General features: G+C 33.6%; 12 non-coding genes across 12 annotated transcripts; 6 read left to right on the forward strand and 6 right to left on the reverse strand.

Moving 5' to 3' along the window:
* Nucleotides 1-2,170: 2,170 nt before the first annotated feature.
* Nucleotides 2,171-2,242, reverse strand: Trnaw-cca (transfer RNA tryptophan (anticodon CCA)). The gene has a single exon. It is a non-coding gene; the product is annotated as a tRNA-Trp (tRNA).
* Nucleotides 2,243-2,444: 202 nt separating this feature from the next.
* On the reverse strand, nt 2,445-2,516 carry Trnaw-cca (transfer RNA tryptophan (anticodon CCA)). The gene has a single exon. It is a non-coding gene; the product is annotated as a tRNA-Trp (tRNA).
* Nucleotides 2,517-8,143: 5,627 nt separating this feature from the next.
* On the forward strand, nt 8,144-8,215 carry Trnaw-cca (transfer RNA tryptophan (anticodon CCA)). Its single transcript has one exon. It is a non-coding gene; the product is annotated as a tRNA-Trp (tRNA).
* A 1,802-nt stretch (nt 8,216-10,017) lies between these two features.
* Trnaw-cca (transfer RNA tryptophan (anticodon CCA)) lies at nt 10,018-10,089 on the forward strand. The gene has a single exon. It is a non-coding gene; the product is annotated as a tRNA-Trp (tRNA).
* A 391-nt stretch (nt 10,090-10,480) lies between these two features.
* Nucleotides 10,481-10,552, forward strand: Trnaw-cca (transfer RNA tryptophan (anticodon CCA)). Its single transcript has one exon. It is a non-coding gene; the product is annotated as a tRNA-Trp (tRNA).
* A 565-nt stretch (nt 10,553-11,117) lies between these two features.
* On the reverse strand, nt 11,118-11,189 carry Trnaw-cca (transfer RNA tryptophan (anticodon CCA)). Its single transcript has one exon. It is a non-coding gene; the product is annotated as a tRNA-Trp (tRNA).
* A 2,375-nt stretch (nt 11,190-13,564) lies between these two features.
* Nucleotides 13,565-13,636, forward strand: Trnaw-cca (transfer RNA tryptophan (anticodon CCA)). The gene has a single exon. It is a non-coding gene; the product is annotated as a tRNA-Trp (tRNA).
* Nucleotides 13,637-16,295: 2,659 nt separating this feature from the next.
* Trnaw-cca (transfer RNA tryptophan (anticodon CCA)) lies at nt 16,296-16,367 on the reverse strand. The gene has a single exon. It is a non-coding gene; the product is annotated as a tRNA-Trp (tRNA).
* Nucleotides 16,368-17,704: 1,337 nt separating this feature from the next.
* Nucleotides 17,705-17,776, forward strand: Trnaw-cca (transfer RNA tryptophan (anticodon CCA)). Its single transcript has one exon. It is a non-coding gene; the product is annotated as a tRNA-Trp (tRNA).
* Nucleotides 17,777-18,262: 486 nt separating this feature from the next.
* Trnaw-cca (transfer RNA tryptophan (anticodon CCA)) lies at nt 18,263-18,334 on the reverse strand. Its single transcript has one exon. It is a non-coding gene; the product is annotated as a tRNA-Trp (tRNA).
* Nucleotides 18,335-20,237: 1,903 nt separating this feature from the next.
* Trnaw-cca (transfer RNA tryptophan (anticodon CCA)) lies at nt 20,238-20,309 on the forward strand. The gene has a single exon. It is a non-coding gene; the product is annotated as a tRNA-Trp (tRNA).
* A 909-nt stretch (nt 20,310-21,218) lies between these two features.
* Nucleotides 21,219-21,290, reverse strand: Trnaw-cca (transfer RNA tryptophan (anticodon CCA)). The gene has a single exon. It is a non-coding gene; the product is annotated as a tRNA-Trp (tRNA).
* Between the last annotated feature and the right edge of the window lie 3,350 nt (nt 21,291-24,640).

The raw sequence follows: 24,640 nt of genomic DNA on the forward strand, positions 1-24,640 counted from the left end.
TTGTTACTTGAAAGCTTGAACATGCTACATTTTAAACTATTTCTATAAATATACACAACAACGGTGAACATAGCCTCCGTTGAGGAATACCTGCCCATCAGAATATATGCTAAGTATATAATACCTTTGTGATGACACCATCAAACGTTCTGCATATTTATGTGCACTGTCTCATATTAATGCATTGTACTGCATTAATACTCTTTCATGTGATGCGTCATAAGCGAACTAAACCGTTAATTAACACAAAATGGTCATTAACAACCATATCCTGTTTATCACAGGAATTCGGCATGATCTAATTTTGGAACTTTCTGGTCAGTGAAGATGTTTTGATATGCAGTCCGCCTTCACATTGAACGCAATCAAACTGTACTTCAATGTCAACTTTTAATCTGGGATCTGTCAAGTTGTATCATCAATGGAAGGGTGTTTCCCTTCTCTGGGCATTGCCCTGCATGTTATCATCAAAAGTGTCGTTAAATCGTATGCAAAATCAATAAATATTTCTTTTTGTCTTCATGTTAACAAGTGCATATTGCATGATATATTTTAAGATACAAAAGCAAAGTTAAAATGTTTCACTCCAGCATAATGCAGTCGCTAAAATAATGTTATGACTCCCCACTTGATTTGCACACGAAACCAACCTCTAGATCTGAACTCGACGAGGTGTAGTTGATCCACACGAGTCTTCATCCTTGGTCCCTGATGAATATCTTGTCGCAGTTTTCACTTTGGATCAAACCTGATCGTCACACTGCTCCGGGTTACACAGTTAGGAATTTTGAAGAATGTATGGTGTTAAAACATATCCTTTTTCTGAATCAGCTGACTCGTTTGTAACAAAATCCGGAGGACAGTAGGTCCCGTTGTTCATTTCATCGTTTCAGTTTCTCGACGCCTGCGTTATTACATATATGTGTCAACTCTTATATTCAAACTTACCGAGGCCAATGCAAAGAATAAAACAGAATAAATTTTAAATAATTAGTCAGATAATAAGAGATCTCAGATTAAATTTGGTTCCTTGATATTTCGGACTTTTACTGGTACTGTAGTTGCGTCTACTTTGACATCATGAGATCGAGGACATTAAGGTTTTTATTTTTGACGTGTAAGTTACTCTACGAGTGTATGATAAATATCAAAGTTGGACGAAAAAATAATGAAGTCGTTTATCAGTAGTATAACGAATGTTAATGTCGATACGGCCACCAAACCGCTAAACAACAGGTTAAGTAAATTGTTTATTGTATCTACGGCATAGATACTCAGTTGAACCGGATCTAAATTTGCCATGCGCGGTATCTTTTAACTCAGGTTGAATTATATTGAAATTGACAATTAGGGACCATAAGGAAGTGGTCGTATTAAATGGAAGGTCGTTATACAGAGATGATCGCTAAGGAAAATTCGGACGGCACATATATTGTTGATAAACCAGAAAAGAAATATATTAAAGTATATCGAAACAGTAATGACCTCAAACAACTTTGAACATACAATGCTCCTTTACGCAATCGAAACGAACTATGATCGGCTAAAACAGTCGAGTTAAAGGGACAATTCAGTCTAAGAGAACATTAAAATTTGTACATATATCGGGAAAAACCCAGCTCTTATGGGAATTAGGTCAGTCGGTTTTACTGTGATATGCCAGAAAAGCCTATGGTGGTGAAATACGTGTGAAATGTTCAAACTCACTCGCTGTCCGCCATTACACATTGTGGTCAAACATCTTGTATGCCGAACCCTGTCCCTTGCTCGTAGAGTAAAGCATTTTTTTGTCTAGAACTGCTCAAATCGCTCTGACAGTAGTGTGTTTACCCTTTTAGATGAATTGTCTTGCGTAAAATCATTTTATCACCTCCTCAGTGATTATGTAGTTCATTTGTTTAAAGTGCGTGTCTTTAGCTCGGATATGGGTACAGCATACATATTGTATCTGCTTAATCATATTGATCAACGATTTGGAATTACAAAGGTATCAATTAAAATACTAAACAATGACGTGGAATTTGTCAATATTTTGTGTTATATGTTTCATAAGAAATGTAGAACAATACATTTATGCCATATTTTGCTTCTTGGTTATATAATTAGCCTGAGTGAATTGTCCCTTTAACTGACAAAGTCAAATTTAAAAAAAAAATATAAAATAATTGAGTGACCCCGACGTGATTTGAACACGCAACCTTCTGATCTGGAGTCAGACGCGCTACCGTTGCGCCACGGAGTCCACATAACCGTTACATTTTAAATCAAATGTGAGATCTAGTTTTGTTTCTTATCTAAGTATTTTTCTTTCCAAAACATTTTTTGTACATAGAGTATAATGTTTTAATGTGGATATGATTAAAAATGTGTTTCTTCTAAATTCATGTTTTGATATTTGAAAATAAAAATAGAAATAGGTAATGATAGTTATTCCAAAACTGAAGTGACCCCGACGTGATTTGAACACGCAACCTTCTGATCTGGAGTCAGACGCGCTACCGTTGCGCCACGGAGTCAACATAATCAATTGAAATTGGTCATGATAAGGATGATGTAAAGTGCAACGCACCATTTAAAACAATTATTTCCAGGTGTTGCGAATTACTAATCAGAGATTTTCTTCAATCTGATATAAACAACAATATGATAAAATATTCAGTCTTTTGTAGCCATATTACTACTTAATGTAAATATTGTTGAGTCCTCTTAAAATTGTTTGATAAAAAAATTATGCAATAAACGTAATCTGATAAATCGTTAAATATGTTGTTAAATGTCGAATGTCGTTTGTCGAGCCAACTTCATACAACCGTTTTTAATAACTTTTTATTAAAATAAGTCATCAATTCAAATTCGTTATACATCAGGACTAGTTAGATAATATTTAGCTTTTCTCTATTTAATTTAATTTTGATGGATTCAGTGATAAAAGATATAGATATAATAAGTACTACATAACCTTTACCAATACAAATCAGAAAACCATATGCATATATCAATCAATGTGGTATCAATGTCACATCATAAAACAAACTCAATCATTTAATTATTCAATGCTTTCATTTGAGATCATTACACCTCAAATGTGTCCATTTCCAAAAATAGTGACTTTTAGTTTATTCTTTCGGCTGTGATCATTAACCTTTCAAAGTTTATATGTTGTAATTTTGACAGAAAGCATTCACATAATTATCATGTTTGCGAAAGCGGTAAGATAATAACTCCATAACTATGTTCATATTACAACTAGGCCGCCATCTCTAGGTCATAATTTTGAAATATGTGTGGGGCACTTGCCGGGGATAGGGCCCAGTTTCACGAACATCTCTTAAAGATGCTCCACCGCCGACAGAGCATAAATGATATACTTCATTTGAACAATAGTTGGTGTTTAATCTTGTATACATATGTCTAATTAACACAAAAAATAATATAAAATAATTTCTTTTGCCTTTGGTGCAAGCGCAATCAATACTTCATTCCATATAGGATATAGTGCCACGGAATTTTTTCGGGATGCAAATAATTATTTTTTATATTTTTAACTTGAAGTATATTTAGAACTTCAAACTTTTCAATGGTGGTATTGGTGTGAAGTAAGTAACTTTTGTAACTGAAGAAAAATATCAAATTGTCTGATCCCGTTTTTGATAGTGAAAAAACAACATTTGTCAGCGGTGGAGCATCTTTAAATTTAAGGAATTCCTTAACTTAAATTCCACAAAGGAAAACAGAAGTTAATGAGGGTTCCCAATGGAGAATTTTAAGTTAAAGAATTATTTTAAGTTAAAGCTGACAATGCAAGTTAAAAAGTATACATTTGAGATAAAAAAAAAAAAATTTTTAATTCAGTATTTTTTTTTTTTTCAAAATTCGTTTCTGAGACAACCCCTTGCGTTTCTAAGGACGGGCAGTCGCCATTTTGTTTTAACTCTGCTTGGATACATCACCGGGTACCGACCCCTATATAGGAGATTTCAGAAAAGATGGCGATGACGTCACACAAAGGTACATCCGGGCGCTCAAAGGTACAACTCCTATATCTGTACACATAAACATTGAGGGAACACAGCCGCTTGCGATGTTTGTTTACATTTTATTGTAATAAATAGTACGACAATCCGAGAACTATTGCGTTATTTACATTTCGAAAAGTGTAAATAAAAATATTTTACAATAATTTACAATTTTAAACATATGGTATTCATATATTTTACTCTGTTTATACTCCATTTTCGACCGCCACGAGAAAACACGGTCGCCATTACGTATAAACATTGTCAGATATATTGCAAATATCAACTTGAAATTACAAATTAAATTCAAAGTCCCCCAAAATATAATTATAAGCAATTACTGTTTTCGAAGGGTTTCTTGATAAAACACCTTACGATGTGTGATTAGTACAAAATTAAACATTTGCTTTCGTAGATTACCCCAAGCCCACGGCAGCCATTACAGTACAACCGAGAACCCGAATTTCGTCCGTTTTCAGTGTCATAAAATTACGTATTCTGGTTAATATTTTTGTCATCAATTTTGGGATTTAGTTTATAACATACAAATGAGTCAGTTTGTAGGTTCATTATATCATATTTTTAAACAAAACTTTGAGTATTTAGGATTCTCGAAGCCGTGCGCAATGTATCCTGGTCGGCATTTACGTACAGTACTACGATCTGTAATTTATATCAATTTAAATGAAGTCTACCTAATATGTATTCAAATTATATAAAATTAATACCATTTCAATTGGAGACTTAACACAGCAGTCCATGGCATAAAAGCGGCTGAAAATGAAATATTAAAAATGAAATATGCAGCATGAAAACTGAACGATTTCACCATATATTATTTTTCGAGATCGGCAGCCATACATGTACGTGTAACACAGTAGTTGATACAAGGGCATTCCATTAAAACAACATGTACATATTAAATAACGAAATATATATATCTTAAACATGTACTTTAAAAGTGTTGGTAATCATTCATATGATTTATTTCCCCAACAATGTTGTGGCCTGCGGTGATCTACCAGCGATGAAGCCATACACGAGCGGCCGTGGTCTGGTCAGGTGGTTCACGTTTTGTTTATATCATATCGTGTTGTGAACAGCTTTTTCATGTTTAACAGAAACATGATACATTGAAATAAATCATTTATTCATAAACACCTTTTTCACAACCTCAGTTTATACGTATGAACAAAATCGGGAACGTGTGATGGCCCGGCAGCGCTTCGATAGGTGGCTTCGACACTAAATCTACACTTGTTATATTTAGCAATAAACAAATGAAAATATAAAAATGTTAACATCCGTAACATGCGAAACAATAAGAAACCATTTCAAAATCAGAATTTGCAAGTATGAAAGTATAAACTTTTGTCAAAGTATCGATTATGAAGCAGGGATGTACGTATCTGTTATTGTTTTTATCAGTCGCCATACTGTGTTTGTACCTTTGAGGACCCGGATGTAAACTTTCTGTGACGTCACGCCATCTTTTCTGAAATCTCCTAGCGCGTGAACCACAAACGTGCGATCAGTCGAACGCTCGCCGTTCAAGGTGTAATATACTGTACTATATATATACCCAATACGTATTTACGTGTAACCTGAGGCCATGCCATAATAATAAAATGGTTAGTACTTTCAATGTTTTCTCAAATAAAGTTTCTAAGAACCATATATAGATTTATACAGTTAAATTAAAAGTAATGAATGAATTTATACCTTCTTTCCACGTGCGAGATCCATTTTGATTATAACGTAAACAAACTCGGAAATTCTAATAGCAGATAACATTTGCAAACTAAAAATAAACACTGCACTCACCTGACAAGTGTTCATTGAAGTAATATTATCTCAACTAGATCCCAAACTATGTCAAAAACGAGCTAATAAAACACTTCAATATACATTAGATATTACACGCACATGTACACGTGTGTGCCTTCGGTAGTTTCATATGGAAGCGTCACTTGTTCGGGACAGGTGGTCACGTGCACGTGGCCAGTCGAGTACATCGGGTACGATAGTATACGTGGAGATATGTGGACGGATTATTATTAGGATTTCTATTCATTTGTGTGGAAAGTTAAATTTGTGAAACATCTAAATGACAGCTTAGAAGAGTTGACGTTTGCTTGCTAAAGCAAGCCCTACACATATTTACAGGTAAGGGGTTTTGTTTATGTATTAGTAGGTGATACACGGTAGACAACTTCTAGGTGTTTATGTACATGACTGAACGCACGTGTGTCGATTCACGCGCTTTATATAGGGGTCGGTAGGCGTCACGTATCCAAGCAGATTTCAAACAAAAATGGCGTCCGTCCGTCCATAGAAACGCAAGGGGCTGTCTCAGAAACAAAATTGGGAAAAAAATCTTCATTTTTTTTTTATAATCTCAAATGTACATTTTTTAACTTGCATTGTCAGCTTTAAGGAATGTTCATTGAACTGGGCCCTGAGCGTCGGTCGGTGGTTTTTCTCCCTGGTTGTTATTAACTTAAGATGTTTTCTTTAACTTCTGTAATGCTTCTCAATGATGAATTTTAAGATTAAGAATTCTTTAAAGTTAAGGAATTTTCATTAAACTGGGCCCTGTACCCGGAAACTACCCTAGGTCGTAGGTCAGTGGTATGTATATCTGGTTGTCAACATGGCAATAAACTAAACAAACAAAACCATATTATTCTAACTCCACATACGCAATAGTGTTATACAGTCAGGTCATGTAAATGACGTGTTTCGGTGTGTGATTAAATGGAAGAGTTGTTCGACCATATGTGGATCGTATGGCAGAATCGGCTGGGAGAATATATGTAGCTTGTGATGTATTTTGGTGTGGAGTTTTAAGTCATTATTAAGGTAACAATATCACCTTGAGAAGCGAAAGGAGAGAGTGTCTTTTGTGGGTTTTTCTTCAATTATTCTGATTTCTTGTTTGATTTTGAAAGTGTCAAAAAATACATTAACATGCATGAAGCTTGTCATGTATAAGAATGACGGTTCATGGTACAAACACAAAAACATATTCCTCAAATATGATCATCCACTGAAATGCCTTAATATAGGTCGTTACTTTAATACGGTTTATCTGTTTTTTAAACGAGATAATAATTAACGAGCATGGAGTTTGTCGTGTTGATTCTAGGTCTTGTTTCTTTCTATTTAAATTAATTACGAAACTCTATGCATGCTTACCCAAGCGTGACCTGTAAGTGGTAGTGTGTGTAAGGCATACTGGTTTAGATTAATTGACACGGTCTATTTCAGACAATAAACAAAACAAAACACAGGGTATTAGTGATAAAAACTCTTTAAAAATCCTTCTCCTGATTTCATTTTATCAAATTCATTAAGAGATTAAAACCAAACATATCTAACATTACATAATAGCAATAGTTGATTTTCCAGGTGTAATTACGCAATTCTGATCAAACGTATGCCAATTTCAAACATGTGTACTAAATTGATGAATAATGTAAATTTAGAAATTGTGTTATTATTAGAAATATAATTAAATATCTATATATATGAAAGGTGATAATAAAGGAATCATTATTGTTTTTATGATATATATTCTGAAATTGAAGCTAAACAAAAATGAATGTCTATAATTACTTGATGAGGATTTATGAAAATAGATTGACCCCGAAATGACACACAAGCTTCTGATCTGAATGTCAGGACTTAGAATGGTCCCTAGACAAAACTATGTAATTATACTGTATAACAACTGTAAAACGTCATGTAAAAATCGTTGAATTCCTGGTTGATAAAGATCCACAAAAAAATAAAAATAAAAAGTTAAAAAACGCTTTAAACTACGATACATGTACGTACCCACGAATATTTTATATTGTATAATACATAGGAAATATCACTCGACTATCAATCAGGGAAATTAACTAGAATGTTTAAAACCATTTTGTTATTTTCACTGTAGTCTCTATGGCGAATATAATGGGTTTTTTTAATATGTAAAATTATAACACAATACACTTTCTTTGCATGTCTTTAACCAGCGGCTGTTTTTTGTGATTTCTGCTTCTAGATGTAACAATTGTATCATACCAGTATAGATACCAACACATTCATATGAAAATAGCCCAAATATACAGGTAAATGTGGACTCCGTGGCGCAACGGTAGCGCGTCTGACTCCAGATCAGAAGGTTGCGTGTTCAAATCACGTCGGGGTCAACTACATCTTTTAGAAAAAATATTATATTATTATTATGTTGGTTTTATATTTTTGTGAAGCTTCAGAAGACGTCTAGGACGGAGGATAATATGGTACTGTCGTTATGACTTAGAATGGTATATTTTGACTCCATAATATGTTTGGTAGACGAAACAAAAAAAGCAACAATCCTTTTAGAAGTAGCATTACATTGTCTAAATATTAACTGTTGGGTACATGTCACAAATGAATTTCCAAAATTTAAGCTTCACAAGAAGATTTCCAACACCATCCATCGCCATCACAATGTTCAGCTTTTTATCTGTTCCTTCTGGTTTTTTGTTTGCTGTATGCTGTGCAATAATAGACTTTCAATCAGTGCAGCGCAATAAAACCTTTCGATCGTCCGTAAGTACACCAAGCAAGTCAGCAGATCCCCCTTCTCGAAGTTAACGGGGTTTGATTTTGTTAATGTCCTTATAAATTTTGGTTATTGTTCCATATACTTCTAGTTCGATTTCATTAGTTTAATGTCTGTTGATGCTTAGCTATGAAAATTGCACTTAACTGCATCATTCAAGCATAGATGAAAACATTGTAAAGCAAACAGGATATGAAAATGACCTTTTCTTAAAGGATATATGGACTCCGTGGCGCAACAGTAGCGCGTCTGACTCCAGACCAGAAGGTTGCGTGTTCAAATCAAATATTTTTTTATCTATATGAAGCTCCAGATTTACACATCTCCCATTATTATCATTTTAGCCTGAGCATCAAAGAAGTCTTGGATGGAGGCAGGATGGAAATTGTCTCCTTGAAAGTATTCTTTTAATAGTTTACCGTTGATAAAAAGATCAAGTCTTTGTTGTCAAGCTATTCGTGTACAATACACCTCCAAATAAAATGTTCTCCCATATTATTCACCGCCATGGAAGTGATGGGTTCAGCTTCTAATATGTTTCCTTTAGTTTCCTGTATGGTGTGGAATGACGCTTTGCAAAAATATCAAAATGCGAATCAACTCAGCGCCATGAAAACTTCCGGCAGTCCGTATATAGTAAGAGGGGTCTCCGAAGAGAGGTTTATGAAGTTTAATTTTTGATCATATTTATAAACAAATGAATAGGAATTATGGATGATATTAATACTTAAACTGTCATTAGATAATGTGTGATTACTGTTCAAGATGCATTTTCAATTTGTTTTCTTTAATTTATTGTCTGAGAGATTATAAGACTCTTTCATATGTGGATATGAAGGATAGGGATATTCTACCCGAGGGTCACAAAATGTAGTAAAACCCGAGGCTTGCCGAGGGTTTTGCAACATTTTGTGATCCCGAGGGTAGAATATCCCTATCCTTCATATCCACTTATGAAAGAGTATTTTTCTTTCATACCACGACGTTTTACTGCAATTTTACAACTATAATATCCCGCCATTTTGAAATAAATTCGAAGAAATCCACGACTGGAAGTCAATTTCCATACATGAAAAATTACGTGATATTTTCAACACAAATTCCGTTGCTTGCATCTTTTATAGTAAAACCAGTCAATTTTGTGAAAAAAATGTTAAAATTTTGCCGAGGAAATAGAGATTTTGTTGACGCCGTGACGTCACGAGGCTTTATTGCATGGGTAGCCATGCAATACAGCTTCAGGCGACATGAGTGTATTGCCCTAGACCAGCCAGTATTGCACGTGTAGGTATGAAAGAAAAAGAACATAAATGGTGCGTTACACTTTATTACACCATACAATATAGGTGTGAATGTTGTATATCATGTATTGAAACATGATATTTTATATATAGACATGAGGACTCCGTGGCGCAACGGTAGCGCGTCTGACTCCAGATCAGAAGGTTGCGTGTTCAAATCACGTCGGGGTCAAATTAGTTTTTGGTTTAATCGTTATAAAACAATACGTTAATAATAGTTATTTATATGAAATTTCCTTTTAGCCCCCTCCCATTGTCAATACTTTGATATGATTATCGATCACAGAAAGCTTGGAAGAAGGAGAGATAGAGATGATCATGGTTTTAAGTCTTACGTTGCGAAAGTGTGACGAAATCAAGAAGAATGATCAGGATATTTTCAACCCTAATTTACTTAAATTGACTGAATATTCATTTAGGTTAAGTTATGAAAATATACTGAAAGATATGGAACACAAAATTTTCAAATGATGAATTTATCTTATTGCATCATTCAAGATTAAATGAAAACATTCTTTATCGCACAGTGATACGAAAAAGAAACCCTTGCTAATGAATGTGTGGACTCCGTGGCGCAACGGTAGCGCGTCTGACTCCAGATCAGAAGGTTGCGTGTTCAAATCACGTCGGGGTCATATATTTTTTTGAATATATCATTATATAAAGTAAGACTGCAACCCTTGTTTTTGTATCTATAGGAAGTGTAAGATTTTGGACGGAATCTATAAAGTTGACGTTGTGATGACTTAGAAGGGTAATGTCCATAAAGATAACTTTTACAATGTAATAAAAATGTCTTCTTATAGGTGTACTTTAAATAGTCAACTTTTATAATTGAAAACAAGTCTTTGCTCTCAATTACTAATTTGACTACTCTTCTGTACGCTATTCCTACAATTCACAGCAATTGACATTAAAACTTTACATTAGAGTATTTGTGTCTAGTTAAAGCAGTTCTGGAATAATAGATAAAGTTTAATTGGAATTAGTGAGAAATTTGATAAAATGACATGATCCTTGACATCATTAGATCTATTTTTATGCATCATATATATAAATAATTTAATATAATCATAGTCAGGTAATCTTTGGGAAAATAAGGAAGTTATTCACAGTAAATATAATGTAATTATTCACAAATTCATAATTGAATCATCTCTTAATTAGCAGTAAAATGTATATAATTGATAAAAACATGAATGACCCCGACGTGATTTGAACACGCAACCTTCTGATCTGGAGTCAGACGCGCTACCGTTGCGCCACGGAGTCTACATACACACGATTGTGTATTCGATCAGTTGGGTTTTGTCACTGTATGGTATTCACACACGATATAGATTAAACACTACAATATCAGTACACCTGCAGTATGATGCAACGCCCGGCTGTCTGATCACTGAGTGGTATACACACACGACGTATACACTGAACAACAGTCATCGCTCTATCGTTTGTGACAGTGGAGCCTCGTAGCAGTGGTAGTAACTCCTCGAATATCGAGGATGCAAAAAGTGGTTTAAACTATTTCTGGACCCATTGAAAAAACATGTTAGCTAATGTGGAGCATAAATTTTAAGGGAAAAATTTATACAGGCTTCCGTGTGCTATTCACTCCTTTTAACATTACATCTGATTAGTACAATTTGCTGAATTGAAATGCTGCATAAAAGTGAATGGACAGCTCTGCCGATATCAGCCTTCATAATTCTACTGACATGTTAATTGAGCAAACGACCACTTCATATAGCAAAAAGTGAAACAGCCAAGTGAAGCATAGTTTGCAAGTTTCAAACATGTTTGCCTTAATAAAAAATAAACAAATTCACAGCTTCCAAGTATAATCCTAGCTTTAGGTAATATATAGAGAATACACGGTTAGTATCTTACAATACAAGGTTTATTTTGGTGCGAGACTTAGGAAAGCCGAGATGACGAGGCTTTGCCGAGTCATCTCGGCTTTCCGTGTCGAGCACCAAAATAAACCTTGTATTGTAAGATACTAACCGTGTATTCTGTTTATCCTGCAACCATTATGGCATTCAAAACGAAATCAAATTGACAGTTCCATACTTTGTTTCGCTCGAAGCGAGACGATTCTTTGATGCGGAGGTAAAGATTCATTCACTTAACCGAATGAGCGTGCACTCCTTTTTACTGCCGTGAGAAATAAATAAGCGCATTCACAAACAGTCACCGTAATTCTATTCAGTGTGATATATCACTGAAAGGAAATGCAAATACTCAAATAACAATAAATACCCATTAAAGAATTACTTAACAATACATACCTTTGTCATGAGCCAAGAAAAAGACGGCACCGCCATACGAGATTTTCGATATCGTAAAAATGACGTCATTTCGGTGAATGTGACGTCACGTTTTAGCGGGACTGAATGACGTTTCATTCACCGGAAGGTTCAAGTTCTGGGTCAAGTTAGAAAAAGTGCCGTCAGATATGGAACAAATTCACGTGATCGTATTGACGGATAAAGCATATCGTATTGACGGATAAAGCACAAGTTTATCCGGCAGTAGTTATCGGTCAGTATGTGGGACAGTTGCAGGATAAAACAAAATTGCATACCATTTGCAGAAGAATATTTTGGGATATTAGGATAGGTTGAAAATAACAAAGATGAAAAGGAAAATTAGTGGTAATACAGCAGACGGAAAATGGTAGAAGAATCAGACAAACTATCGAGGTCATATTTTGTCTAACACTCAAGATGTGGATAATCTCAAACTATGAATTGACTCGGGACCTATAAGGATTGACGAAACCCCAGTCCTCGAAATGTTTGATGGAAGTGGAAAAGAAAGGAAAATTGAGAAGAAATCAGATAAGCATTACAGAGCTAACAACGACTTAGATGGCATGGTTACTGCTGGCTTCTACATAGTTTCTGGATGTAAGGCCAGTAAAAAGCCTCTTACTTTTGTAGCCCAGGACACAACTACCTTTATATGTGAAACTATGCAGCATAGTGTTTCTCAATCACTGAAGACAAAGGAGGCATCATTAATATATTGTACATTCTCAATGGTGGATATTTTGGCTAATCTATTCGCTAAATATATATTGTTTGAAACTGTCTTTTTTATTACTTTGTATTGTTTTGTATAGTATTATATGAAACGTACATATCTGCTATTTGTTAATAATACCACGGTGTAGAGTAAATGAATAAGCCATGTCGTTTATTAATTCCATTGGCGTACCGAAAAAACGTTTGATTATCCATCTCTACAACAAAGTAATCATTAATCAAAAAAATAGTTTTTCAAACAAACAAACGTACTTATTGACGGATCGCAAGCTGTCAATCAAACCGCTCGTGACTTTGTATTTTTGTATTGTGTGTGCTACGATGTTTGATCCGACATTGAATAGAAACACGTGCGTTCGTGAGCACGAGGCGTGGCTATATTACACCTGGTGATCGGTCAATTCGGAAAAAGTAAGCAGCATATGCAATTTTACATATAATGTAAGTTAACCAAGTACAATTGTATGAATTTATCAATGCATAGAAAGTGAAAAAAGAATGTTCATCGGTTCATTTTAGTTTGAATAAGCATAACGATTACGTGCACATCCTAACTGATTACATAATGAACGATCTAGTGCAAAATCACATCATGTGGACTCCGTGGCGCAACGGTAGCGCGTCTGACTCCAGATCAGAAGGTTGCGTGTTCAAATCACGTCGGGGTCATTACGTTTTGATTTTGATAAAGTCAATTTTTTGTGTGTTTAACTATTAACTGAAACAAGGTATATGATTATTGTTCGGACAATGATTTTCTTATGATAGAATTTAAGTGGCAGTGACTTTTTGATCCTGAATTCAATCCCAGCTTGTAAAACGTCATAAGATACCAATAAATGAAGTAAGTGTATGAAGTTTCAACAAAATTCATAAAGTTATTGTCTGGAAACTAACACACAGACAGACAGCCGGACAGATCTAGAGATGACCACCGGTAGATGGTCCAATAAGGAAGCTGGAGAAATGATACTATATTTCTACCAATTAACAAAATTTTAGGTGGAAGACTGGGTGAAGAATAGTGACCGCACCAAAGTTAAGAAGAAATTATCCTTTATACCAATCAGCGAAATTACGGCTTACTTCTAGTAGACACTTTCATGGCCGAGAAAGAAAGAGAGACAATTACTGTAAAAAGTGAAGCAGGTTCGACATGTAAGCAGTATATTTACAGGATGACAATTTAAATTGATGGAAAATAAGCAGTAATGCAAAATAAGAAAGTTTTGATGCCTTTTGCATCAAGGGCAATGATTTAAAAAAGACATAACATGGAGTGTGGGGTTAGTAACAATGTGACATAAGAACAATGGAAGAGTAATTCAGACAAGAAATGATGGAGGGGATTGTAAACCAAGATATGTTCTTTGTTTATCATTTCAGATAGACAAAGGAAGGCAATTATGGGTTTTGTGATATTTTCTATAGTGAATATTTTTATTTTAGAGTCCTTGAGAGATAATAATGGAAAGAGAACATCCAGGTAAATATGGCGAGAACCCTCATATAATGAAAAAGCCATAGGAAACTTTATATAATATTGGAAGATATTGGAGACAAAGAAAGAAATACCTCAAACTGTAGATCAGTCAAGACAATTTGAGGGCCTGAACTAATCTACAGGACTATGTAAACTAATGTACAGTGAAAGGTGTTCTAATCTACAGGCAGAACAGATACTTGGACAAAAGCCCAAATAAGCACTGATGACAATAGAAGATGTCATCATAGATATGATTTAATAGAGGTTACAACCTGCTTTGTCTTTGAAAGCATTTCACATTGTGTTTCTCTTTCCAGGTAGACAAAGTCATTCATGGATTTCGTCACATATTCATCATTGTGGATATTTCTTATTATTAAGTTCCGGGAGACTAGACTTCAAAGAGAACGTTCAAGGGGATGTGATGGAAAAGGCAAGAGAGGAACTGACAGCAGACCTGACTTAACTGAGGTTACTGGATGTCTCTTAAAACTAATCAAGTTTCTAAACATTTAATTCGAGTTGGAAAACATGCTTTATGTAATGGTGTTATTGCACTACAAATGACTGATTAATAAGGTATATGTGACGTTCATTTAAAGTGAATAGTCGGGCAAAGAAAACCAGTCTAAATGCGTTCATTGGCCTTCCAAAAGTTCTCACATATTAATACGACGGCCAAGTTCTGCTTACGTTTCCCAGTTCTGACCATTAAAGTAAAGGAAAGTTGAAAGCATTGAAAGAGAGGCTGCGTGGAAATGTAACCACGGACATAGTCAGCCGGGAGGACGTTTTAGGATTCCTATACTTTAAATTAATTTCTTCGTGCGCAGACAGATTTTGGCGAGAGATTTTATTTTTCTATTTCATAAGAAATTATACTGGATACATTCACACCATTTTTACCGACTTTAGCCATCCTTGCCCGACTATCCACTTTAAGTAGTATATGTTAAATTCAAAGATTTAAAGAGTTTTTGTTGTCCTTGTCATTGTTGTTGTGGGTTGTTTTCTTTTTTTTGTTTTTTTAATGTGACAGTGGACTGACTGTATGTGTATTAATATCATTACACAAATCTTTACAAATATTTTTTTTTCATTCAAATGAAATTTTCAATTTATCTTGTGTTGAGGGAAATTTCGAACTATGAATTTACAAGGGAACTAAACGGGTTGGAGAAATCTCATTCCTCGAAATGTTTTGTGCAAGCGAACCCTGAGACTAGAATAACAAAGAATTAGGCGTTACTATATTTGGTATGATAATGGAAGCAATTATCGTGAATTACGAAATCTACTTTAATTTAAGAATTTATTCAAATACATTTTAAATACATTAAGAAATTTTCATAGCATTCAGGTTAACATTCATTCTTTAATCTATTTAATGTATGCCATATTCTGCTTTTGGCCAAGGATGAAATTATATATAGCTGATAAAACAATTTTTCCCTTGATCTTATTTCTTAAATATAATTACATGTCATATTCATACATATTTAAACAAGCGTAGCAAATTAATTTAACAAGCTATGTCAAATTAATAATTGAATGAGCTTTCATCGATGATAATTAATCATGTTATATTTATACCTACATTGCGAAATTCATTTACAAAGGCAATGATCACCCAATAACTGGAATTATTAATCAAGATGTTCCTCGTAGTTGAAAGTAAGGTAATAAAATCTGTCTTTAATAAAGAAAATAATGACAAATTGGGCTTCGTCAAAGCATTCGTTCTCACCGACCTCTTCAATGATGTTACTATAACAGTAGAAATAATGAGAGAGATTCGAAAAATCATTAAAAACGTTTATAATAAAAAGACTGTCCACAAAATGACCCCGACGTGATTTGAACACGCAACCTTCTGATCTGGAGTCAGACGCGCTACCGTTGCGCCACGGAGTCCACATGTTACATAGATTTATTAAATCGTTTGCACTATTATCGAGTGGTATATGTGCATCCAGTCATTACACTTTCACAAAGTTTCTACTTTCACTTTCTTTTCATTAGTAAAAGCATATAATTTTACCTGTTTTTTATAATTTCATATCTTTTGTCAATTGGTTTACTAAATCGGTGACGGTTTTTAACATTTCAAAGGGTATCTTTATTATATAAATGGCCTGTTCAGCCAAGCCATTCCATAGGGCCATGTGTGATAGCTAGCACTAATATGTTGTCACAGATGATAATGATGTCATGAGCCAGCACGATTATAGTGGACCTGTCATCCGTGCATGATCTCGCTTTTCCTATAAAGAAACAAATTGAAAGTTATCACATGATAAAAAGTATAATAATATGTAGCAAAAAATGCAAAAAATTAAAACATCTATCGCAAAAATTGTTTCCGACATTTCACAAATATTGTGTTGCATGACAAATAAATAAATAAATAAACAGCTTCCAAGTAGGTATCTAAATCAGCCAACACAAAGATAATACTTCTAAAATTAGGCCTAAACAGACCCGACGTGGAGGCAGTACAGTCAGGACAGGCAATTGTCATATTGTTTGTAGGACAACTAACGTTATGGATAGTAACATTTACAATGAAAGCAAAGGATAAGAAAGGGAGATAACGTGTTATACGATAGAAAGGAAAGGTAAAAAATCAAGCAAAAGTGATAGCAACAACTGAATTGATCTGAATGCCGGTTAGTGCAATTTGTTGGATAAAAAGGCCAGTGCTCAACCTTTTGCTTTTTCGACATAGTACATAGGACGCAACCTACTCTATATGTGAATTTGTGTATTTATTACAGGTAGATTAAGATGGATTTATGGATTTTCTGTGTATTGTAAATATGATGTTCTGTTCCATGGGATAGGATTGCAAAAATAGCATCAAAGTAACTGTGGAAGAAAACGCAAGAAAGGCGTTGGCTTTCATCGACACAATAAAACGGTAAAAAGTAGAAGTGGTAATCGATAATATTTGAAAGTTTTAATTTTTTAAACTCTAAATGTTCCACCAGATAATATTTGTTAGTGGTTTATCATGGAGTGTAATCCCAACTGATGTATACATCATAGAACATGAATACATGGATAAAAGTTTGTTGTACAAGTAAAGATAATAGTTATGAACTTATCAATGTTATATAAGTAAGTATGTTAAGAACATGAGACCAGTCATTGCATAATTCTAGCATAGCTTTTAACATCGGAGTACATTTGTACATCAATATCAAGCGAAATTGCAAACAACTTATTTTTAAAAACGCTTGTTTAATGTGGACTCCGTGGCGCAACGGTAGCGCGTCTGACTCCAGATCAGAAGGTTGCGTGTTCAAATCACGTCGGGGTCACTAGCATTTTACTTTCCTTTTGCAGTAATAATCAGATATCATTTGGCGATTTTAAGTAACAAAGATCAAAATTATATAACCATAGAAACTATTATAAATGAACCTGTTTATTTTCAACAATGTCCACGAAATGCCATGACCTTACCTTACAAAACACTACTCCATGAGAAGGCAGTAGATGAGATATAAGTTTATCGACCTTGACTACGTGTTGTAAACATATCAACATCTACTTCTCTAAAATCTGATATTGATAAGGAAAATGATATTCTTTCAAAAATAATATACATTAAAAATATGACGCTGTTCTTGATATACATGTAAGTAGTCTTAGACCAATATAGCAAAATTTACTCCTATATGCATGTGTTCCATAAATAATTAAAACGTTGAAGATGTACTATTGGTACCATCGTTATTTTCTTTTTTTTTAATTTACTCAAAGTTAGAACTATAAAGGATGATTATGAAAAGTAAAAACTGAAGTGACCCCGACGTGATTTGAACACGCAACCTTCTGATCTGGAGTCAGACGCGCTACCGTTGCGCCACGGAGTCGATATACACTACTTTTACTCATTATCACTGTCGAATCTTCACCATTCTGATATACATATCAAAATGTTGTTGCTCAAGTCCAAAATATTTTTAATGCTGACAACACAATTTGCCACATGTCATCTACATTAGCTGTTTAAGGAAAAAGTTCGGTCCAGTCAGTGTCTCTAGTTTATTGTTAAAAATCAAAATTTGCATCATTATAACACCAGGTTTTTACATTTATAATTTTTAGTAATCGATGTCAATTCTACACTAGTCGTCTGATGATCAGAGATATCACAGTGTCCGCGAAGGTGTGACTACATGTGTCAGAAAGAAAAAATAACGTCAAGGAGTGTGTCGCACGTGCGACCTATTCTAGTAGGTCTGTCTATTACAATGGTGAGGTGAAAGTGATTTATTATGTTTATGAAAGGGTGATGTCTGTCGTCTGTCTGCTGTAAGAATATCTACATTGATATTGCCTACAATGAGTATATGTGACGTTTAATTAAATGCTGATTCAAGTTGGAACCGAAAAGAATTCAAAAAAGCATGTATGCAATTCGGAAGTCTGTAGACTGTGCTTTTCATTTGGACACTGGATCTCAGTCCACATAACTAAGTCGGCTCTACGACGAGTGCACATGCAGGACATTGAAAGTATATAGAATAACCTCCACCCGGAGCCAAACGGTCTTTACGGAAGAGATTATACCCATCTAGAAATATATCGTCGTCTGATATTGCTATTGATATATCAAGGTGAGTCACAGTAACACATATTAGAATATTATATCCGATTCTGATGCTACATTATCTAGATATTATAGCTTATTTCTAAGACTGCGAATGTTAATATGAAATAAAGATATGTTATTAAATGCGGGAGGGGGCCTTGATTTGGATGAACATCATTACAGTTGATCAACAATAACTTATATTTAAGAAAAACATGGATTGCCGTTAAGGACAGATAAAAATAGCTTAATAACAAGTATTAATTTGATAACATAGTACTTTAAATATGAACATATTCATATGTAAAAATAATATGTGTTAAAACATAGTGTGTACACATGTAAAAAACAACCAATCGCCGCTCGATATGACTGTAGATCATTACCCATTATCAAAAACAAACACAGTTATATGTATTGTGCGGCGAAAGGTCATGTTATATACAATATACAAAAACAATATGATTAATACACATTCAGCAGGCAAAGTAACTACATATACATGGATAGGTTTACATATATACATTAATGTATAACATTTCATACTGATATAAATATAAGAGTGGGGAAGTTCCCAAACTGATGACACAGTTGACCTAGGAAAACGTGGACTGGTCAGTAAAAAAGTTTTCAATATGTTAATGGCAGTTTTATTCTTTATTCATTTTAGTGCGGTATAGTTTGCAAAGTCCTTTTTTCTAGTGTGATGCCCTATACAGATATTTGGGGTTTGTTGGTTTCTCCTTATGACGCAACCATATGACCTTTAACCTTTGAAAAAAAATATTACCATTTTTGTGAAAGAGATTATCGTGTCAACCTTCATCAAGGAAAGTCGACGGAATGACATAAGCCACCGGACTGATAGTATGATCCAAAATAATAAGCATTCATTGCATGCTATTTTACGAGTAACTAGATAAAATCTAGATGGACTATATATAAATCATACTAATAATGAAAGTTAGTATTTAGGCTTGATTTCAAGCATTCTAATTCTGGGTTATACTTCACAACAAAGGTCAAAGATAAAAACCTAGAAAGTGATACACAAAATGAACCTATTTATTTGTACAAAAATATGATAAAGTCTGATAACAGAATGAACTTATTGATGAAATGAAAGCGAAAGTGTTAAAAACAATGAATCAGATATTACAAGACATATATCTGCATATGTGGACTCCGTGGCGCAACGGTAGCGCGTCTGACTCCAGATCAGAAGGTTGCGTGTTCAAATCACGTCGGGGTCACTTGCATTTTATTTTCCTTTTACATTAATCATTAAATATCAGATGTGAAATTAAGTTTTTGACGATTTTAAGATGAAATGATATCAAAATTATATACGCCTAGAAAATATATAAATGTATCTGCTGAAACTCCATGAGCAAAATGCTAAAGTTGGCTTTGGCCTTATGTTATTATGAGAAAGCCAATCACTGTGACAGCGTCACATTTTTCTAACATTTTTGAAAGAATATCAACTACCGATCACTATCAGATTCTAGACGAGTATAAGCTAGACTTAGTGTGTATAATTTACCTCTAACAAGGGATCAAGGTCGATACCCTTATAACTCATCTTGATCTGCTACTTTCTTATGCTGTAGTTAAATATGATATAATGCCACTTATTTTACTTTTTAAACATGAAATGAAATTTTATGATTTCGATTCAAAAATAAAATAAAATATGTTATGAAGATAAATCTATATTTAAACAATATGTTGGAGACATACATAGCACTTTTGTAAATGTGTTTCATTTGGGAAAAAATGGAAGGTTAAATTGTGTATATATCAACCATAGGTTTTTTTTGTATTTTGATTTTACAATGACGAAAAGTCAAGAGTGTATGTTGTGCGTAACCTGATATATTACAACCGGGTCGAAACATTAGTCGTTTTTATGTAACTCTCCGATAAGTTAAATTTTAATTCTTATATGTGACTGTTGTACATGTATATGCAAGTCACATATAAAACAGTAAAATGTAATATATAGGGTAATGAGGACATAATCTAGTAGTTAAAGTTCAGAAACAACAATAGATGACACATCGTTGGAAACCTACGAGCAACCGCTCTACGTTTCCGACGATGAAGATGACGCCACAGCCATTTTTTTAACCACACTTATGAAAAGTAAAAAAGTTTCGTGACCCCGACGTGATTTGAACACGCAACCTTCTGATCTGGAGTCAGACGCGCTACCGTTGCGCCACGGAGTCCACACATACTGCATGTGTATTGGATTGAACAGGTCTGTTACAAGCAATATCATTGTTTATACAATGAGCGATATGGACACGGGTCTATAAATAGCTCTTCCTACTATAGAATGATGCAATGCATTATGGGTAACTATGTAATTTGTGAGATTGTGACATTTTTATTTAGGGTTAAAATCATGCTTAGCATTATAGTCAATCAATAAAGGTATTTAAAGGGAAACTTACAAATACAACATATAAAGTCCAAATTTATAGTTATTTTATTGCTTTCATGAAATCAATTCATAGTGTTAACGTTTTAATAAATTGTAATAGCATGCGTTTAATGTGTAAGTCAACGTTGAACTTACCAAAGGAGAACAAAAGAGTGATATTCATTTATTCATTTGGCTGTGTTGTTTACATTTTATAATTAAGAGGAAAAAATGTTTTTTTAATTTTTTCAATTCGTAAAAATGCCCGGTTAATTAGATTCACTTCCATTTCTATTTTCTTGAGAAATAAGAAAGAAAGAAATATTCAATATGGTTTGCTTCAGAGTCAATATGTTATAATAATAAAACTATAATCGCCTTTCAGACTCGATTGAAAAAAGAACATATGAACAAAAAAAATGATATGTCAAGTGTGAAGCCCATGAGCTTTAGAAGTGAAAGCGTCTTCTTCATCGAATACATAGAAATCTTGGTAAAATAGAGACAAATAATTCACACCTAAAGATGCATTTTAATTCAACTGGTATTAAGACTGGGACATTTTATTATGAACGTTTGAGGTGAATTGATATATTTACAACCTCAAATGAGAATGAAATATTGACAACAGATGATGCGAGGTTAGTTGGGTGTTTGACGTCATTTTTGTTACGACTGATAAATCTATATTTTACATTTCTCTTTTTTTCACACAGGATAGACAGAGTTAAGCAATTCGATTATACTGCTTGTTAATAGCAATGATGTAATTAACAAAGAAACTAAAAATAAATAGCAAGAGGAAGCATTTGTCAGAGAAAAAACCATTGACCTTAAACTCTCTTTATTTTAAAGAAAAATTTACTACGTTTGTCAAGTACATCATTTTACTAGCAGAATTCATTCATTAATTTTGACATAGATGAAAGAAAAAACACTTTTACATAACTCTATGCAATATAATTAAAATTTATTTCTCGGAAATTGCACACAGGTGTAGATTTCAGAATGTTCACTCAAACTCCCATTTCCTGTCCTTAAAGAGCAGATGTCTGATAATTATTCTATTTATATAAGTTTGTCTTGAAAACGTCACAAAACAAATTTCATTTTCGTATCACATGTGATATATAAGATGTATTAGACACCATTGTAACACCAATTATGTATTTCGGAATCATGTATCCTTTATGTAAAGCGTTCCAAATTTTTTATATATTGCTATGATATAAATTTTAAAAAAATATACACAATGTGTATTTTTATCAAATAATCCTGCTGATATACAGTGAATTCGCCCGAGGTATAGAGATTCTTTTTTTGAAAATCCTGTTTTTTTACTAATTCATTTTTCAAATTAATTTGAACAATAGACACTCATAATGACGTCTTCAAATTGGTGTAACCAAGTGATTACTGTTTCTATCTTCCTCAAAAATTAAACATTTATAACATTAAACCAGTTCCAGGTCAAGTCATGATTGAAAATGGTAAGTGCCAACAACGGCCATATAAAACATTTTCAGAGGTCCATTTTTATATCGTAAAGAGTGTCAACAACATTTTACCGCGCGAAGTTAAGTACTTCGTTAGTCTGAAAATTATTTTTGCCATAACTGGCGAATATTTTGTCATGTTAATTATTCTTCAAATATCTATTGAAAATTATACGATTTGGTGCATTAAGCTATAAAAAATATTTAAATGCACAGACAAACATTGTTGAATGATGCCTTATAAACGTTTGTCACAGCACAGAATTTATGTACTACATGTATACCATTCTTGTTTTAAATACCCTATGTATGTTTAGATGGAAGCATACCTGCATATTTTACAATGTAATATTACTTCTAACGTTGTAAAATGCCAAATGAAATTATAGACTACACCTTGGCTTCATCTTTTGACCGTGTATACTCATTTCACTGCACGGTATGTATATGTAAAATCATTTGAGCTCTTTTGTGTACTTAAAGTAAAAACAAATGCATTGTAAGAATGTAAGTATTGTAATTCTCAAAATGTTAATAGCTTTTGATGATTTATAATATATAAAAGTCCATCTTGATTCACGAGTGAGAAAAAATACAGCGCATATAACTTTAACTGTATCGCTAAACTAGTAATGTCTGCCCAGGGCAATATGGGATGGAACGACAGAGATGTTATTATCAAGAATTGGACAGATAACAACAGAAAAGTGAAATCACCAAAAAGTATATCCGATACCACAGAGTCTTTATGTTTTACCAATTAGTAAAATAATATAATACAAAAAATGTGAGTTTCTAAGATAACGTGATTAATTTAGTTACAACCTTAATAAAATTAGAGATATCAAATTTGTGAACATGCATTTAAATTCCCTTCTAGAAAGTCAGTGAATCATATATTTTATTGATTAAAACCTTGAATCATGTTTTTTTTTTCATTCGTTATCTGATTTTGCGTGTTTACATTAAACCAAATTAAGCATTATGTTGACATATCTTCAGCCATTATCAAGTCCACAAATGAGCTGCACTACGTACATTTGTTCTCATATAGATCCGAACTAATATCGCTTTGTGTATAAAAATGATACTCCTGTATCAGAGCCTTATGACCACATGTATTAATATGGATTCCATTCCGCAACATTAGCGCGTCTGACTCCAAGACAGATAACGAAACAAACTTGGACTTAAATTTTGACTTAGCCAATTAAACAAGATGTAGCTTTTTTCAATGCTTATAACAGGTCGCATTTAAGTATCACACGACGCATGTTTTTTTTTTGTTTTTGTTTTTTTTGTCATTGTGTTTTTGTTTATGTCTGGCTTTTTTTATTGATTTTGATTAACCCATCATTGTCTAATATGTTTCCTTTTATTTGGACTTAAGCAACAGCATCGATCGTCGTCCAATACATATCATTAATACTTGGTGAAAGTGATGAAAAGGTAAATGCATTCTTGTTGACCGAGGATTGGTATATTTAAGTATTACTCTCAATATCTTTTGGGGTTAAGAACTCAAAGACAAAAAAACGGAAGGACATTCTTTATAGACGCGTAAAAGAATGTCCGTCCGTTTTTTGTTTATGACTTAATAACCCCGAAATATATTTAGAACAATGCTTATAATTTAATTAAGATAACTAATTAAGGA

The sequence above is a fragment of the Argopecten irradians genome, chromosome 4 (assembly GCF_041381155.1).
Source record: "Argopecten irradians isolate NY chromosome 4, Ai_NY, whole genome shotgun sequence".
Classification (NCBI taxonomy): Eukaryota; Metazoa; Mollusca; class Bivalvia; order Pectinida; family Pectinidae; genus Argopecten; species Argopecten irradians.